The sequence below is a fragment of the Betta splendens genome, chromosome 24 (assembly GCF_900634795.4).
Source record: "Betta splendens chromosome 24, fBetSpl5.4, whole genome shotgun sequence".
Lineage (NCBI taxonomy): Eukaryota > Metazoa > Chordata > Actinopteri > Anabantiformes > Osphronemidae > Betta > Betta splendens.
In genome coordinates this window covers 6,687,372-6,705,922 of record NC_040901.2, presented here as the reverse complement: position 1 = coordinate 6,705,922, position 18,551 = coordinate 6,687,372, and positions in this window count along the sequence as shown.

The window sequence follows — 18,551 nt, the reverse complement described above, 5'->3', positions numbered from 1 at the left end:
CATTATTCACACGAAAGCAAGTATGATTCTCTGAAGAACTGTGCAATTATTCATTCATTGCACGTTCATCCAAAATTCAACATCGCCGATGACCCGTGCGGCGCAGCTCTGGGTTTTAGGGGACTCGAATCAAACACAAGGCAGCGGGTCTGACTGACGCCGGACCGCTCGCACCGCAGGTGGGCCTGAAACCTTTGGCTTCTATTGGCGCAGATCGGGACGGAGCAGTGAGGGGTGGTCTTCAGTGAAGCCTGAGTGCAGGTGGCTGATAAGGTGATGCGTCGTGGTGCCTTCAGGAGCTTCTTCCCTGCCACACACACACACACACACACACACACACACACACACACACACACACACACACACACACACACACACACACATAGAGTCAGTCTGTGCCACTTATCTCTGAAGAACGAGACCCCCCCTCCTCCCACTCCTCCATGTGCACAATCGTTCCGCCCTTCCCTTGTCTTTATCTCCCCACAGTCATTTATTCGGGAGATGGAATCAGAACGGCTCCCACCTCTAACATGCTGTAGGTCTGGAGACGTATAAAGAGAGATGGGGAGGGAGGCAGAGCGGAGCCGGTGGAAGCCGCCGGGAGCTCTGCAGGCCAGGAAAGGAGGTCATAGCCGAGAGTGAGAGGTGAGGGGGGGAGAGCGAGGGATTGAGGGGAGCGTCGGGAGGAAGAGGTGGATGAGAGGGGATTGAGAGCCTTTGCACGCTATTATCACCAGCCGCTCTAACGTCCGCCGCTTCTTTTCCCACAATTTAATTTCGTGCTGAAAAGAGGTGAGACAACATGCGGGTTATGGGCGGGAGGAGATGGAGATAGAGAGGCGAAAAAGGAGAAAGGAGCTGCAGGATTAAACTTCAGCAACAGGGGCTGACACTGTAAAAAGAAGGGGGGGGGTCCATGTAATAATTGAGTCACGCCACGGAACAATGGCACAATGGAGAAGACACCCCGCTGAATGTGTCTGCAGGTGCACACGAGAGCAAAGGCAGGAAATGTCTGGAAGAAAAATGTAATATAGCGTATAAGTGGTTGAATGTGATGAGGTTTGGGCTTTGTGCAGGAAATACAGCCCGGGCTCATATCAGAGTTGTCATTTTTTCCACTTATTTGTCCAATAATTTTGCACAGACTGACCTCCCTCGGGCAACGGAGGGCACAACGACGTCTCACACGACAGGATATTATCTGCATGTGCAGCACTCGTGCATGAAGCCGCATATCGTCCACAGGGTTCATCCAAGATTCAGGAACCATTATACAGTATGGGACACATCAAGCATTAAACCTGACTGAATGGTCTGAAGTTATGTGGGGTTGTGAAATTTACAAACTGACACAAACATATGAAAGTTTGATCTCTGATATATGATGCATTCTAATATCAGCTGTCTCATCTTGTGCCTAATCTCATTTTCTCCTCTTACTTTGATCTACCAGTCTATTATGCATCAACTGTTGACAGTCACAGAGAAACATCTTCGTCTCCTCACGCACTCGTTCGTCTCCTTCATGGTGCGTCGGGGAACTCGCTCCCCCCGTCGCCTCGGAGCCGCCTCGTTGGTTCCAGGGTTCCCCACAGTGAGACACCAGAGAGTCTCTCTCCCCCCGATTCCATTCGGCTCATATCAAAGAGTTCTATGAACCTCAATTCAAGGGGAACAGAACACAGACTTTAATTATCTTTGTATTTACTTTTAAAGAGGTTAATGGGATGATAACAGAGACATTATGCTGCCTGTGGGTGATTATACATAAAAAGGACTGGCCACAGAAACAGATTTTATAAATATAAGTGTTGTTTAAGGTCATTGGTGACGGAATCAGAGCAGAGCAACACCACAAGGTTTGCAAATGTACAGTATATTAATATAGAATCTCACAATGGTGAGTTTGCAGTTGTAAATGTTACGTAACAAGTGATATTTTTTTCTTATTTTCAAATTCCAGAAAACAAACCATCACTAAAAGGCTGGTTGCAGCTTTTAGTTATTGGAGGCGTTTCCTGTAACGCATGTGGCATTTTGTGTTCTCTCACTTTATTAGCCGTTACGACAGCTTTGCCTTTTCTGTACGAGCGTTATGATAATTCACCCTCTCCTTTATGAATTAAACATGCGCGCAGCCGTAACGATGTGTGCGTCGCCCAAAGGTCACGTCGTGGAGACGGGCGGCGTTCCCGAGTTAAGCAACCGTGCGGCGCCTGCGACGTATTTGCATATTTGCACTTTTTTTCCACGACTCGCTCCCAAAACCTTGAGAGAAGTTGCCGCCGACTTTTATGTTAATGTCGAAAAAACAACAGATGCAAACGGGCACGTACGCGGGAGCACGAGGCCCGACCGGTGCAGCGGCAGAGAGGTTGTGAAGGAGGAGGAGCCCTGCGGGGCAGAAGGAAGGAAAAATGAAAGAGAGAGAGCCGTGTACCTGTGGGAGGTCAATATCGACACAACCCCGGCTCAGGAAATGACTGGCCCGAGGAGCAGAGCAGTTGTTTAGGCAGGAGCCAGATTGAGTACACGGCAGCGCTGGAGCAGAGCTACTGTTCCAAGCCTGAAGGCTGGTGGTCATTGCCATCACTTCTTCAAGGAGCTCTGCTGCTTTATGGGGCGCCTGGAATGTAACTACGCTCCTGTAGCTGTTTACAGATCCGAGTTAAGGACAGGAAAGTTTTAGAGAGAGAGAGGCCGAAACTACAGTTCTGCAAACTCTGGGTGCACCGGTTCCGACTCCGAGGTTCATCCACTACTATTAAACATTATAAGTAGCTTCATTTTTTCATTCGTTTTTAATTTATATTCTTGCAGCAGAAAGAATCAGGCATCATGAATCGATACAGTCTGTATTAGTCCAACACACGACCAACATTCAGCATTTTATGGATCTTTGTTCAGGTACTCAGGCACCCAGGTCATTTCTAAGCTTTACTGCCCACAGTCATAACATAATCTGAAATGGTTTTCCAGAACGAAGAACGCCTTCAGTTCAGACCGTTCACTGGGGAGAGGACGTGAGAAACAACGTGACAATTTGTGAACCCTCGGGCGGACCCTATTTATTTTTTTAAGCGCTGCAGAAAACGCGGCCCGGCGGCGTCCTCGGCCTGAACCGCCCATTAAAATGCGCCTCGCGCTTCCCGCCTCTCTCCGCCGCACGCGCTGGGCCGCCGAGGGAGGAGACGGGACTTGAAGTGGACGCCGCCGTGCTCTTTACCAGTGGTGCGCGTCTCATCCGCGGAGGGAACGTGATTTGATGCTGAGGCTGCACCAAGAAAAAGAAGATGAGAAGAAGATTTCACGCGCCTAACGTTGGTCTTGCGGCTTTTTTTTTCTATTTACCACCTTCCTGTACAGTGTGTCGACCATGTGGTATTGATCAGGCCGATAGAGGTGGAGAGAGCCGCAGCCCGGTCAGTCCGCTGCTTATTGATCAGCAGCAGCAGCAGCAGCATAAAAGAATCTTCCTGTCATGTCAAAAAAAATCATTTCGAATCATTCAGCGCCTCTGAAAAACGCGCGTGGGAGTCTTTGTCTGAGGAGAAAGAATTCCATAGGTTCCTGTCTGAACTGCACTTTTTCAGCGGCGGCGTGCTTCCACCGTGTGTAAACATGATTTGGAAGCAACAGTACAGTGCAGTACAGTGCAGGCAGAACTCTTTTTGAAGGGTAGAGAAGCTGCGGGAGTTGCGGGGCGCTGCGGGGCGCCCCGGCGCGCGAGCGAAGCGCCACCCTTCGCTTCGGCGCGTCGCTTATTGTTTTTAATGCTCGCTCGGCGCCGTGTGTGTGCTTTCCCCCCTCCGCGTGCGTTCGCGGCTCCTCGCGATTCATGAATTCGCAATGAACACTGGAGACCACCCACGCGGCGCCTTAAGGTTAGCGCGCGGCTCCACAGCAGCGCGCACATGCACGCGCGCGCGCTACCCACATAAATATACAGAAGAGGATGCATCGCTGGCGTGTAATGGGAAATACTCCCCCAAAACAAAGTCGAGCGAATGCTCCAGCAATTCATAAGCAAGGCAATAAACATGAAAGTGGTTCAGTTTAACAAAAGTGGAGGGTAAATATGTATTTGCATATTTCATTTATAAATAAATAGACAAATTTTGTGCTGTATTAAATGGTTTAATGAGATGATGTGCTGCAGAAACAGCATTTATCTGAAGGTTTGAAACATTTCTGCACTTGCTTAAATGATGCAAAATGAGTGAATTGCTTTTATATTATTATACGTATTTCATCCATTATTGTGATCCATATACATGTGCATCATGTGAACAGTATCTGCTGCTTGTCCGATAAGTCGCCAGGAAAACGGTCTGAATTTTAAACCCTGCTTAAGTCGATTGCATGAATACTTTAATTAAATTCTGAGCGTGGCGTTTTTCTCAAGCCCATGTCTAACTGTGCTGGTTGTGGCTGCTGGATGCAGCTCCAGCTCCTTTTCTGTGCCCATGACTGCTTGGACTCAGTCTCCTCCTTCCCTGGGGCTTGTGAAATACAAAGACAACTGCAGCCCAGAGGACAGGCCGGTTACATGTGTTTTCTTTGTCACAATGAGACACAGAATGAACACGTTCTCGTGTTTTGGTGTTAATATGGTAATGAAGTCGTGCTGACATAAACCTGACATGGAAACAAAAGCTCATGAGTGCATCAAAAGCATCACATGGCCACAACACGAGAAATGTGAACTCCCTGCAGCATTATCAACATTGGCATGTCCGTGATGGGCATGCCTATACATCTACTGTTGCCATGGTGAAACATTGAGCTTTACAAGCGATGATGTGGGCTGCTATGGTGGAGGGAGGAGGACGTTACAGTAATGTTATTGTCAGGAGCCGGTATCAGATCACAGATTATTGTGGTAAATGCCTCGACCAGCAGTGCAGCAAAGGAAGACACAGATGTTCAGATAAACCCAGTCATGAGTTTGAATCTATTATATACTATACTATACTATATGACAAGATGCTACATATGATTATGCATCTATGTTCATCAATTAAAAGAAATGTGAAAATCCCCTACAGTCACAAGCAATGGAGTCTTCCTGTATTTCACGCAATAAGCTGTCAATCTAAGGCTACAGGTTCAAATCCCAGACAGGGGTGAGTCACTTCATATTTGTCTGATACTTTTTCAGACAAATAAACTTTTTCAGACTTCTTCAAAGTTATCAACTTTGGCCAAGTGAAAATCATCTGAAGTCAAAAACAATTATATCTGTAGCCCACAATCATATCTGAGGCTACAGGTTCAAATCCCAGAGAGCAACGAGTAAAGTTAGTATTTGTGAGATACTTTTAAAGGATATCATCTTCAAGTTAGGTGAAAGTCGTCTAAAGTTGAAAACATTATAATATGTATCTACAGCTCATGTAGAAAGATGACTGACAATTACACCTTAAGCTACAGTACAAGTTCAACCCCTGGAGAGTATAGTATGGGATAAAAAAGGCTCATAATATAGTATGTGGTCAAAAAAGAGTCATAGATGAAGATGAAGGAAGTGGAACTTATTCTATTTTAAAATCAAGTCTCGACTCATTATTTATTGACACAGTCACTGACCAAACCATAAAAGAAAACAGTAAACAAGCACATTCTTGTTTGAAAGAATATGCTTGAATGTTCTGACTCTCATCCCTTCTCATCTACAGTACAACTAAAAAACAAACTCATGCAACATTATTTTCTCACAGCGGAGACGACTATTTATATTTCTCGGGTTCAAATTGAGATGTAACCCACGATGCATCTATCGCAGCTGCCTGAGGAGTTTGGGCAGACACGGCGTAAACAGCCAATCACTGGCAGCTTTCGCAGGTAATTTGCAGGAGCTATTTGTCTCAGCGGAGAGGCAGCGCGGAGCCCGGCGCCACAGCGGCAGGGCAGCGGGTCCGCAACGCGCCGCGAACATCTGGATTCGGAGTGGGCGGCCGGAACTGCTTTAGGTTCCGACACACGGCGCGCTGAACGAAATCCACTTATCATGCTTATGTAAATGCTGTTTACCCGTCACTCTGAGCCCAGTTTAGCCTCTTACACACACGGGAGTCTTTAGGCAGAGTTGACTCAGGTCGGGGGCCCGTCTGTCACGCTTTGGTCCTGTTAGCTCCGGGGGCGCTAATGAATCATGGTAAGGTGATACAGCAGCAAGAGCCCAACGCCCACTCATGCAAAATAGGCAGCATAGAACAAAAGTGACCCTCAGCATGGATAAAGCACCAAATGCAGATGACTGAACACGTATATACTGTCTTATTGTGAAATATCTTTTCATTATTTGATCTTTTATGTTATAATTAGAATCAAGGGAAACTACGCCTTCCTATAAACTTTGAGGGTTCATTTCCAGACAGGTACCACTTCCTTTCATTTAGTGACTCACCTTTTCTGTTGTGCTTGTTTCTCAGCGCTGTTCTTGATGTATAATCCCAAGGTCTCCGTTTGACGCACACGCTCATCAGGATGGTGAGCAACAACAGTGACATTTACTGGCTGAGCCCAGAGCTGCATCCTAAGCAGCGACCGATTGTGTGGCGCAACGTGAAAACGCCAACGTATACAAACAGCGGAGCCGTGATTCGGCTCGGTGCCTCTTAGCGGAGTCTAGATTACTGCCAATCAGTGGCCTTTTGTCTTCAGTTGTAATCAAAACGCGGTGATTGAGTGGGACCAGTCAAAATCTTGAATGCTGATTTCTCATTAATACCTGCCACAGCAATCTCTGCAGGGTCTGACAGTGAGCAGCAGGGGAAGTGACTAATCTCCAAGACCCACATTTTTATTAATAGGACTCATTTTCTGAAATGCTGGAGTAAAAATGACATGCGTTCACGCTCTCTAATCATGGCTTTACCCGGAAGGTCTGCAGGGGAATTTAAGAATATCACATTTAATGGAAATTGGATTACCTTTTAGCTTTCATGTCCTTCCAACGCACGCTTCATTTCATTTAACTGTCTGTGTGATGAAATAGCAGGGAAAATAGTTTCTCAGCGCTGTCAGGGAACAAAACACATCAAAAATAAAGAGTGACAAGAAAAAGGAAGGCTGAGGTTCATTCAGTCGAACAGAGGACAGAGTCAATGTGGTTTCAATTTGCAGAAACGACCCAGGTAGTGATACGAAAGCACAGACAGCAATTTAATACAAGGAAATATTCGGTATAATGAGTTGTTGATAGACAGTGATTTAAATAGAAGAACTCATTTATTGAAATTTGTGCAAGGCTACAGAATATGGAACGAAGTCTCTGCACGGCGACTGTTTGTTCGCATTTGAAACAAATCTGTTTTGTGTTTGCTTCAATTCCTCCTGCTTCGCCCCGAGAAACGGCTCAATGCTGATTCTCTTCAAAGACGCTCCAAGTTGCTCTTTGCCTCCAACACCTGCGGTGGCAAGCGTCCCCCCGAGCTAATTAAAAGATTACACTACAGTACGTACAGTAGTGTAGAGCAGCAGGCGGCCTTTGTTGTCCGCTACAGGCAGATTGAAGCGGGTGCAGCATCCAATCGCGTCCATCCGCGGATCCCCACCTCCCTGAGCTCCCGGGTGCTTGTTTGCTTAGTTACGTGCTCACTTGAAAACTCCTTTCAAATCATTAAACTTTGAGAAACACAGCGAGGCTCAAGGCGGCGTTGATGACAGGCAGACGAGCAATTTACCGCTAGTGGGGACATAAAAGTCTAATTATGAGGGCAGAGACGCCTCCCTGTTGGACTCCACAGCGCCGTCAGTCAGAGTTTGGACATTAAACCTTGTTGTCTAGTGAACATTGTTACCATGGATACCGGTTACTGACCTTGCAGGCCAATAATTAATTAATGATGGTCAACAGTAGACGAAGTCTGGGACTGTAAAGAGGGTTTATTTAATTTTTAAGCAGCTACTGTACATTCATAATGCATGGCCTGTTTTCAGTCACAGCGTGATGGACAAACGGAGGGAAACAGCTTCTACGCTGCACATGCTCACATTAGCAATACGGAATGAGCACAGATTGATTTAGGCGGATTTCAACTGCCAGCAGTAGCCAGACAATGGGTCTAGGGAGCATTTGAAGACACAGGGGTCATTCAAGATGCTGCTATCCACTTTACACAATATATACAAGAGTTTGCTCAAATCTACAGCTGACTTTTACAGTTTGGGCAATTGTTGATTCTGCAAAGAAGAAAAGTGTTAAAACCTCCCAATATGCTTTAATTGCTTCATAAAACATGCTATTATTCCTCTTTGTGTACAAACAGAAAACTGCTCGTCTCGCTACAGTAATTGCAGCTCCAGATGTGACACCTGTGATGCTGACACAGTGTGGACACGCTTTCCTATTGTCCGTCTCTCTTTTGAATAGAATCGTTGCAGAAGCGCCACTGGGGCGGTTCATTGTTAAGCAGCACACACATCTGGCGGAGCGAGGGGGATATAAGGAAACTGCATCGAGCAGAACAGAATGGCAGGTCATTAACTGAACCAGTGGAACATGCATCCGGGCTTCGCTGCTCTGACCTGTCTCAGTAAAGGAGCCTACATGAGCATTATCACATACTCCATCGCCCAAGCTCACCAAGACCATCCTGGGACTTCATGCATGTATGTGTCAGTGCCTTAAGGTTGGACGTCCATGCACACAGTCACCTTGGCTGGTTGGCTGGTCTGTGGAGGGGGAAGGGCAGGACCGGGGAGTTATCCTTGACCTTGGTGGTTTTCATTATGAGCAGTGACTCAGTGTTCACGCGGTGTGATGCCTGTTAACCCAACCCAGCAGTTTGATGAGAAACATAAGGAAACAGTGTGATCGGGTCATGTGACAGATTAGTTCAAGCAGTTCAAGCTGTTGATGGTTCAACTAGTTCATTTTACTTCAACGTTCCGTTAACAGTGGTTCAACACAGGCCTTTCAAGCTCACAGTCCTTTATAGGCATAAGTGTTTGAAACACCACCATCAGAAGCTGATGCAGTGCCTTTCTATTCCCACACAGTCTCACTGATTGATTTACTTGCTCGCTGCACCTTGAATCACTCACTCACTGAAGCTTCGCTGTAGATGAGCCGCTGGCTTGTGTTTGTCGCTGTCCGTGGTGCTGAAACCTACAACAAGTGGCTACAATCATGTTGTTTTCTGTATAATAGGCTAAAGTAGCCTGAATGATCATCTGAATAACACGAGCTGCATCAAGTTGTGACCTTAATTAACATGCATTAAATGATTACTGTATTATGCCTCTGCGACAGCTCCGTGCTGACAATGATTGCTGTGATTTCACAATCAGAAATGAATTTTCTCACTATGTTGCTAGTCAAGGATTTGAAAGGACGATTTTGGTTGTAGTGATGAATATTTTTAGCATTCAGTTTATCACGTAATGACCTTTTCTGAAAGCTAAATGATTAGATGTTGATGCAGCTCGTTAGCTTTTTGTTACCCCCCTGCAAAGTGAAGAGCAACTGAATAAAAACAAGGTTTAAAGCCAGAACCAAAAGCAAATGAAAAGTATAAGACTTCCATCAAATATTTACTTCATCGTGACATTTTGGTCCTGATCACAGTAGCACACAGTGTGCATACAGTGCACTGGCACTGAATTACCATTAGAGCTGTGAAAGCCCATCACTGGGTAAAATGTTAATTACTGCTAAATGGAAAGAAGCCTCCCAGTGGCCTGTGCTGAATGGAGCGTCATGGCATGAATCAGCGGGTGAGACAGAGGATTTATTATACACGCGATAACTCAGGGGACACAGTGTGTGTGTGTGTGTGTGTGTGTGTGTGTGTGTGTGTGTGTGTGTGTGTGTGTGTGTGTGTGTGTGTGTGTGTGTGTGTGTGTGTGTGTGTGTGTGTGTGTGTGTGTGCCCTCGCAGTCACAGCTGTCACGAGGATTCAGCTTCACCCCGGTCACCTGTTTGCTTTCAGGCCATTGTGTGTTCCCTTTCAATTTCAGTCCGCCCCGCAGTGGATACAAGCCATTTTGGAAACTGCTGAGTGTATCGAACTTTTCTGCATGACTGCTGAGGAAGAAAAATCAGCTCATCAGAAAAAGCTCTCAGGGGCTTCCAGACAGGCTGAGACTGGGACTGGTCAATTTACACCTCCAGAAGGTGTTTCACACTTGTATTGTCTCTGCAGTGTGACAGTTTACTGCTGCTAAAGTGCTCTCCAACAACAAGGATGACTTAGTTCTGCATATGTGATGCCTTCGCTGACGCTCTTTGCCTGTAAGTATTATTTAAACCATAAGTTTAATTGATGGAAGGTTGGTGATGGTGGTATTTCACCTCTAAAGGAAAATAAAAGTGATCTCAGCAATGCACTTTAAAAAATAGCTCAGTTTCACACACTTCAAAACAACCCTATGCATCAGCTGATCCTTGTGATTAATGCTAGTAATATATGTTAATACTAACAAAAGATGATCAAATGAGCATGTCTCCTGCTTAGCACCATGGCAACAACGCTCCAACACTAAATCCCGACCATTGTCAAGGTATTTCTATTCACAGTTGCAGCCTGTCGAGCTCCGTGAGTATATTTTAAATATTTATATTTAAGCAGCCGCTGGGTGGAAGGTCCGTGTTATTTTTCTTTACGTCCGCAGCAGTCGGACAGTGTTGGTAAAAGGCCAGAGTTCACGCAGCAGTGATTGTTTGCAAAGCAAAGACTGGTCTGAATCACTTTCCCATTTTAATCAGTTCAGCTCCTGAAACTATTATGGCAGATTTGTTCTTTCATCACTGTTTGCTTTCCCCTTTTCTATCCACCACCATTCCCCCTCTGCTCCCGTCTGCCACCGCGCTGTACATCCCATATTTCTACCCTCAACGGCCCTATGATTATTTCTTCCCTCACAGCCCTCCCACAGCCTAAACACACACGCGCTCATATCTCCTTTTCTGCGCCTGTCTTAGATTTTGATTTGGGTTCGGCCGGGCCATGTTTGCTCTCTGCCTTGTCCTCAGCAGCCAATACAGAGAAAGAGCAGCGTCGGCTGATTACTGTTTGTGAGATGTGTCCGCGGGTCCATGATCTCACCGTGCTGGAGAACGAAGGGCGGCGAAACACTCACTTCCTCCCTTCATCGCCCTTCTGCTTCTTCTCCATCTAGCTGCTACTCCCACTCCTGAATCAGACAGGGCACAGCGGGCTGTGATTCTCCTGGCAGGTGGGTGGATGCTTCTGACATTACAAGACCATGAGACATTTTTGAGTGACGTGAAGAATCCATTTGTGAATGTTGGAGTCTGGAGTGTCATAAACAGCCAGTGAAACATGCCACATTTCAATAAAGATATAAAAAAGAGATATGAACTTAATAACCTGCCTTCAGGGCTTAAGATTGACCTCTAATAGTGCTTGCAATAATACTTTTTGGCCCGTTTGCCCAGTTTAAATGCATGAACAAAGGTGGAGCACGGTGTCTTTCCCCCTTGTGACCACAACATATGACAACAACAGATACATAGCATTCATTTCAGGCATCTGGTCTTGTTTTCTAAATGGACAGTCGTACAAACGCTGAGCAAAAGCAACCACAAAAACCCATTTTCTTCCTCCTTTCTTCTCACACAATGACCTTTGTGTGGACCCTGCCAACTTCAGAACCGATCAGGCAGCGTGGGTCCACTGGGGCCACTGTCCATTTCTGTGCGTCTGGCAGGCTGCTGTTGCCCTTTTCTCCTACAATTGCGCCTCCATTTGAGGCGAGTGATTGTTGTGGCTGCGCCCGGGGAATCAAATCCGTGCCCTTCTGCTGGTTTTACAGCCGACGGACCGTGGCGCCGTTGGCTGGGCCTCGTCGCCAACGAGGAATTGAACGCCGCCGCCTATTTTGACTTGGCCGGACAATGGGAGCTGGTGTGAGACTCTGAACATGCTGCTTTGCTGTGTGTGTGTGGGAGCAGCAAAAGGCAGCAGGTATCATTCCATAAACCTGGTTGAGCTGAGTCTATTTAACAGTCGTTTATTATGAAGGAACTGCTCGGGCTGTTTTTTAGTATTTGTCTTGGGCCATTTGCTTATCTCCTCAAGAGGCGGGGGAATAAGATTAAGGTGTAAGGATGTTGCTTCGAGCAGTGCCTAGTTTCTGTGAGAGCTGGTGGAAAAAAACTATAATTGGTTTCCATCCTTGTGGTTATCTCCCATGTAGATGAACGCCAAGATTTACTGAGGGGAGAGGCAGCGTTTCTGCAAAAGTAGATTCACAGAAAGAGGGAAAAATAAAAGCGTCAGACACAAAGAAGTGAACAATTTAACGACGGCTGCACCACGGGAGCGCTGCGCCGAAGGTCCTCGTGTCTGGGAAGCTTTGTACCAGTCGTTGGGACACGCGAGATTTAAATGTGATCTGGCAGCGCTTGTTTCCCCTTGTAGTAAAGGACTCATCTTAAGACGCGTGACAGCAAGAGAGAGAAGACAGAGGGAAACACAGATGAAACCAGAAACAGCGAACGGAAGATTAAAGTGGCGGAGAATAAAAATGTGGAGCGTCAGAAATGTGAAAACATGAGTGGGGAAGAGAGTTTAAAGAGGAAGATAACGCTCAATAAAATATTCATGAGCATTTTTCTCATAGTCATTCATGCTCTGCTGCTGTTGGTGATGATGGGACCTCGACATCAGAGCCTCTGCTTTCTGATAAGCACGCGTCCATGGGCTCCCACACGCACCCAAATCTCCGGCGTGGCCCGGGCATCCGGGCCCCGGCCGCACGGCGCTAATCCCCCGCCTCCGCTTCGGATCTCCAGCTACAGGGACCCGGACCGTCTTCTTCCCACCCCCCAAACGCCTCGGAGGCCTCCGAGCTTCAGCGCGATGGGTGTGTAATATGATCAGGCTGGAGCGGAGCCCTCCGCCACTGAGGACAGCTTGCTGGGGAGATAATTTTCAGCGAGGGAAGTCACTTCTCCCCACTAGGACATGATGGATTGCATGTGGGTAAAACGCACAGCTCATAAATAATGCAGGAATGTGTGGCTTTGCTCATTCTCCAAGTTTTGAAGTTTAGATCACTCCTTCCCACAAACAAATATCAGAATTGTCAAATCCTTTCCTGATCCGTGTGTGAGACACCTATGGCAGCTTGAACTGTTCCACTAGCTGGTGTTGTGGTTGTGGCTGAATCAGTGTAGTACGAACGGCACTGACCCCTTTCTAAAGCACACTCTAATCAAGTGCTTCATTCAGGAGCCAACCTTGAACGTGCTGTACTCTGGCTGCCATGTGCAAATATTATTGGTTTGTAGAAACACTCGCGTTGGACCTGAAAGCATTGAGGCTGTTGGAACTGTGCTGGTGTGAAGCCTTCGGGCTGGGATGCTGTTTAAAGAGAGCAAAACATGTAAAAACGCTGATAGAGGTCAGAGTCAGGACAGTGGGAGCATCCATGACATTCAGCAGCCGCTACCTCGCCCAGTGGCACCCTGCGCCCCATTGTGGACGTCCAGACCCTGATCCCCATCGCGACCCGCGTCCCCTCACTGGCTCCTTCCTCTCACACAGCATCCCGTTCAGCGTCATCCTCTCTTTCATTCCCACTGTATTCGCTGTTTGACTCCTGCGTTCACCCTCATTCAGCTCCCCTCGCAGCTTCCTCAGCTGCCGGTGCCATTCATTCGTCTTCACGCGCAGGTGTAACCATGGCGACTGGCAAATAAAGCCGCGTGGCGTCGTTCGGCGTCCGTGGTCGATATATTTGCTAAATGCGCAGGCTCTGGATGCTGTGCAGTGTTTCTATGCAGCCTGTGTGCTATCGGCCTGATCTGTTGGTTACTCTGACTTTAACAACCCACAGGTGAGCTGGGATGTGGTGAGGAGGAAACATTAGCCCGAGACCATGAAACACAACCTGAGGAGCATGGATTCAGTGCTGACCTCTAAAACTCTGACATTCCAGTCACACAGTTCACACAGACACACACACGTCAGCGCTCCACATCTGGTAGTTACACAATTAAATCCTCCGTCCCAGCATGCGGCGTCGATACCAGACTGAAAAACACTAATAATTGCAGGCTTCGCGTCCAGTTGACATATCGCTGATTGCAAACAGCTCAGCTCAGATTACGGCCAGAGGCACAGATACAATTGATTTCCTGCACACCTGCAAACAGCATCCAGCGCAGAGTTCACGCCTGTGAGCTGCCATATTCATTTATCAAACTCGGGCTTTCCTGACTTACTGTGTCGACCGCTACAGTGAAAAGCAGTGAGACGCCGGCGGTTTCTCCCATCATGAACCCCCCCCCCACTGCGTCTTCAGGATGATTAAAGCAGCATCAACATCTGTCTGAGCCACTGGTGTTGATTATATGTGACACGTGTCAGAGTTGTATTTAATGTCACTATTTTAAATATCTATGATTAAACAACAACATAAACTTTGTGGAAAGTTTTGTGCTGGTTTCCCTTTTCATTAACGAGATCAAGTGATTGGAAAGAGGCCTCTTTTAATTGTTTCTGTTTGATTTATACCAAAGCACAGAGAGTAATTAAAAGGCAAACAGACAGAGGGAAGATAGATGGAGAGTTAAACAGTCAGAGAGTTTTTCTAAGTGGCCAAATAAATCACTCAGATCCATTATCGTTTATATAAAAGTAGAGGCTGAAGACGTCCGTGCATATTAACGCTATGAGTTGAGACGTTCACTGACACAACAGGGCAGCAAAACAACACGACGTGAAGAATCTCTCCCCTGGAGCCTGGAAATAGCCCATCATCTATTTTTCTACCAGCGGGACCAAAGCGTTTGATGCTGCCTGTGATCGTCAGCCGCACAAACCACCGGAGACGCGCGCGATGAAATGCTGCAACTGTGGCACAGAAATTGAAACATCTTCAAAAAAAAAAAAAGTCGCTTCTTCGTCCTCGCTTCTTGTGCTGTGCATTAATCGGCCGGGTCCGTTCTCCCCGTTACACGCTGTAGATAACCGTGTTTACACAGGGACAATATCCGGTTACACATATTCTACCGGCACCAGTGGAGCGGGATTATCTCGGCGCTGACCCACGTGCTGACCCGCTCCGTTAACCGGTTAAGCTGAAAAATGCTGAGTGGCTGATTCTGACGAAATGGGATTTCCTTATCACCAGGAGAGGACTGTGTCACCAGTAACAGATGACTCTGTCCATTTCGCTCTGTAATTCATTTCCTGGTTTCCTTTTTTTTGCCTTTGCACTCCTGTCTGACAGGTGAGACAGATAAAAGAGTGAGAAGCAGCTATTTGCCGAGGGCCGCCGTGCATCTCCGCTTCACAATTATAGATTACACGAACGCAACGGTAAAAACAAAAGTCGGGGGTTGGACTGGACACAAATAGCATCCGAATTTGATTCGCACGCGTTTTGTATATTAACATGCAAATGAGGTGGATGATAGACTTTTAATATTCAAATTCACCGAGCGCCTCCGCAGCGGAATCAGCACGAATGAATTATGCTAAACTGCGGTGTTTATAACACAACATTTGCATTACCGTAAAGTCGCTCGCGGGGCGCGTGCGGCTCCGGCTCCGCCGGCGGAGCCTCCGGGCCCCCGGCGGGCCGCCGCGGCGCCACCTCATCATCTCCGCTCCCGCAAACGCCACCAACCCGCTGCGAAAGGCGCAATTCATAGCCCCCGCCGTAAATGATCGGTCTACTTGGCGCAAACTCCAGGTGCGGATGATTGACGGCGCGTGCTGAGGGGGAACGTTTATTTTAAGACCTCGGGAACCCACTTATTACTGGTGTGGGATCCTCCTATTCTAACTATCATTCACTGATGTTTCAGCTGTATTAGTGCGGATGCGGCTCCCTCCCCACTTCGTCACGTCGACGCTCCGCTCGCCGCCCAGGCAGCAGCAGTCAGAAGCCTCCCCGCCGCTGAAGTTGCCGGTCAAGGTCATTAGTGAGTCATTACCTTCCCCTCCTCTCACATTTCTCAGCGCTTTAATGACGCGTGCGCGCACCTGCCAGCAGACAGAGACAGGCGAGTGAAAAGTCACCCGTCTCTTTTTCTGACCTCCTCCCGGGATCTCGCTCCTTTAACTCCCCCCCCCCCCCCCCCCCCCCCCCCGTCCCCACCCACCCATTAATGCCTCCTCTCTCCTCTCATTCTCTGTAATGTTGACTAGCTGTGATATCTCTCCTCGCCTCCTTGACATTGATTCGGGTGATTTAAATCCTCCAACTTGTGACACGAATTACCTGTAATTTACAGCCACCCCTCTATTTCACTCATAATATGCTCTGCTGAGAATCCAATGTTCCTTCTGTCTCTCCCTCCCCTCGTCCTCCCTTCCTGTTTCCAGCTCTTTGTTCTCCTCACATCTATTCCTCTCAGCCTCTTCGCACCCGCACCTTTACTACAGTACGATTTATAGCCCCGACTGCTCCTTGTAGCGAAAAAAGAAACCCTATGGAGGCGCCGGGTGAACCCTGACAGAGTCCTACCCTGCTTTTCAATGGGTGCCGGGGATCTAAAGCTGCCAATGAATCATCAGCTCTGCCACTTAAATAGACAAAGGCTGGATCCATCAATACTCAGCGAAGGATAATGTTGGCATACATCACAAGAACGGCCCGCTTTACTGTAAAACCCAGGGTATTTGTTCCTCCTCTTTATAAATTGATCAGTGTCTCCTTGCAGGGAAAATGCTTTATTAACTCGGCAGCTGCTGAGGGATCTTGTTAAGTTTTGGGAGCTATTTCCGTTGCTTTTGCTCTCGTCTGTTGATATTTGATGCAATTTGTGACAGCACGAACTCTGCCTGCGGTTTAAACAGAGGCGGCGATTAACACAAATACAGAAAAAGGGAAGATTCTGGATCTTCCTATGAACCCGGGCTCACGTAAAAAAAAAAAAAAAAAAAGTAAAGGCTGCTGGACGTTGTCACAAACCAACGGGCGGAAAATGTCCTCTGTCACTTTAGCGTCTGCAGGTAGATGCTGGCAGGAACGGCACTTTGAGAACAGAGGCTCCAATCACCTCTGAAATGCGCTTCACAGCTCAGTGGCATTTGAACGCTCTCTCTGCTTAGACAGCTAGAAAATGATGCAGACAAAAAGGAAAGCGAGGCGTTCGGGATTCTTCTTCCGATCCACTCTCCTCCGTTTGTTGTCCTCACTTCAGTCGGCCTCTCGCCGTTCTGTTTCTGGTCTCCCTTTCAGCAGGTCGCGGTGTCTCCGGCCTCGATTGTGAGGGGGAGACCTTGTGAACTTCAAAGTTATGGCGGTGATTGTGCGAGAGAGGTGAATACTGATGGGTAAAAAAAAAAGAAAAAAAGAAAAAGCTTCTCTGATGGACTGTGAGGATTTGTTTGGAAAAGCACAGCGAGTCCGTAATAAAGATAAAAAATTGAAAAAGCAGTTCAAGCAGGCGAATCTTCAAAAAGTCTTTACACTTCTGATGAAAACATTCTAAATATTCTCAAGGTAATAACAGTTCGCTGACCTTCAGATGCTGATTAGAAGAAAATGCCTCTTTTCGGAGAGTGAAGCCTTTAAACGCGGCGATGGAGACGCGGCGCAGGCGGCGAAGCGCGTTCAAAGGAGAAACGGCTCAGGCAAAGAACGGATCCCTCACGGCTTCACCTCAAACGCTGATGGCACTGGGAGGCACGGTCCAGATCACCGAGTTTGAAGGTCTAACGCGATTACGTTAAAATCGCGAGCAGGTAAACAAAACGCTTGACATTTCTGGTTTCATTCGCGCTGACCTGTAATTTCCAGGAGACACAGGGGGCGACGTGACGTCTGCGTGGAGTCATCGCTGACCTTATTTAGGCCCGAATGGATCGCACACGCAGGAAATTTCATTAGTGCCTTAAAAAGTTCTGTTTGTTCTCCCCTTAGATGCTGTTAGATTAGATTGTGCATAGTTAGATGCATTAGAGAGATGAAACCTCTCACATCAATATCTGGCAAAAGTCTCATTGCACTTAATGCATGGCTGCGATTTTACCTTTTGCATCTGAGGCCTCACAATCGTTCTGCTTGAATAGGAGGCAATTGAATTTCTGTGTGTGTGTGTGTGTGTGTGTGTGTGTGTGTGTGTGTGTGTGTGTGTGTGTAGGGGGTCAACTTGCCATGATTATTGTTATTGAGACATGCACGCACACACTCCTTCAGACGCCTACACAACTTTAATCTCCATCGAACTGTTCGCCCCGTGCTGATATCTTTTATGCTTTATGACCGACAATCAATCTGGTGAGAGCTGGTTTCAGCACCGACGGGATTAAAGTGTCCAATTGGAGTTTTCCTATTCTGCCGTCATGGCCCCCGGAGGTAACAGCTTAATGCCAGCGCCGGTTTCATTATGTCTACGGGTTGAAACTCAGCCAAGTCATATTAAGGATTTGTTATAAAACGTAATAGTCACATTTTTTGTTTGAACCTTGGATGTTCATTTACTTTCTTGTTCTGTTTTTAGTTTTTCCCCTGAAGCTAATTGAGTTGAATCCCAACTTCTCCCCTGTTGCAGTGACTGATGGATGAGATAAGATTCTTGGAGTTGACTCACCGGAACCTTGTCTCAGCTGTGT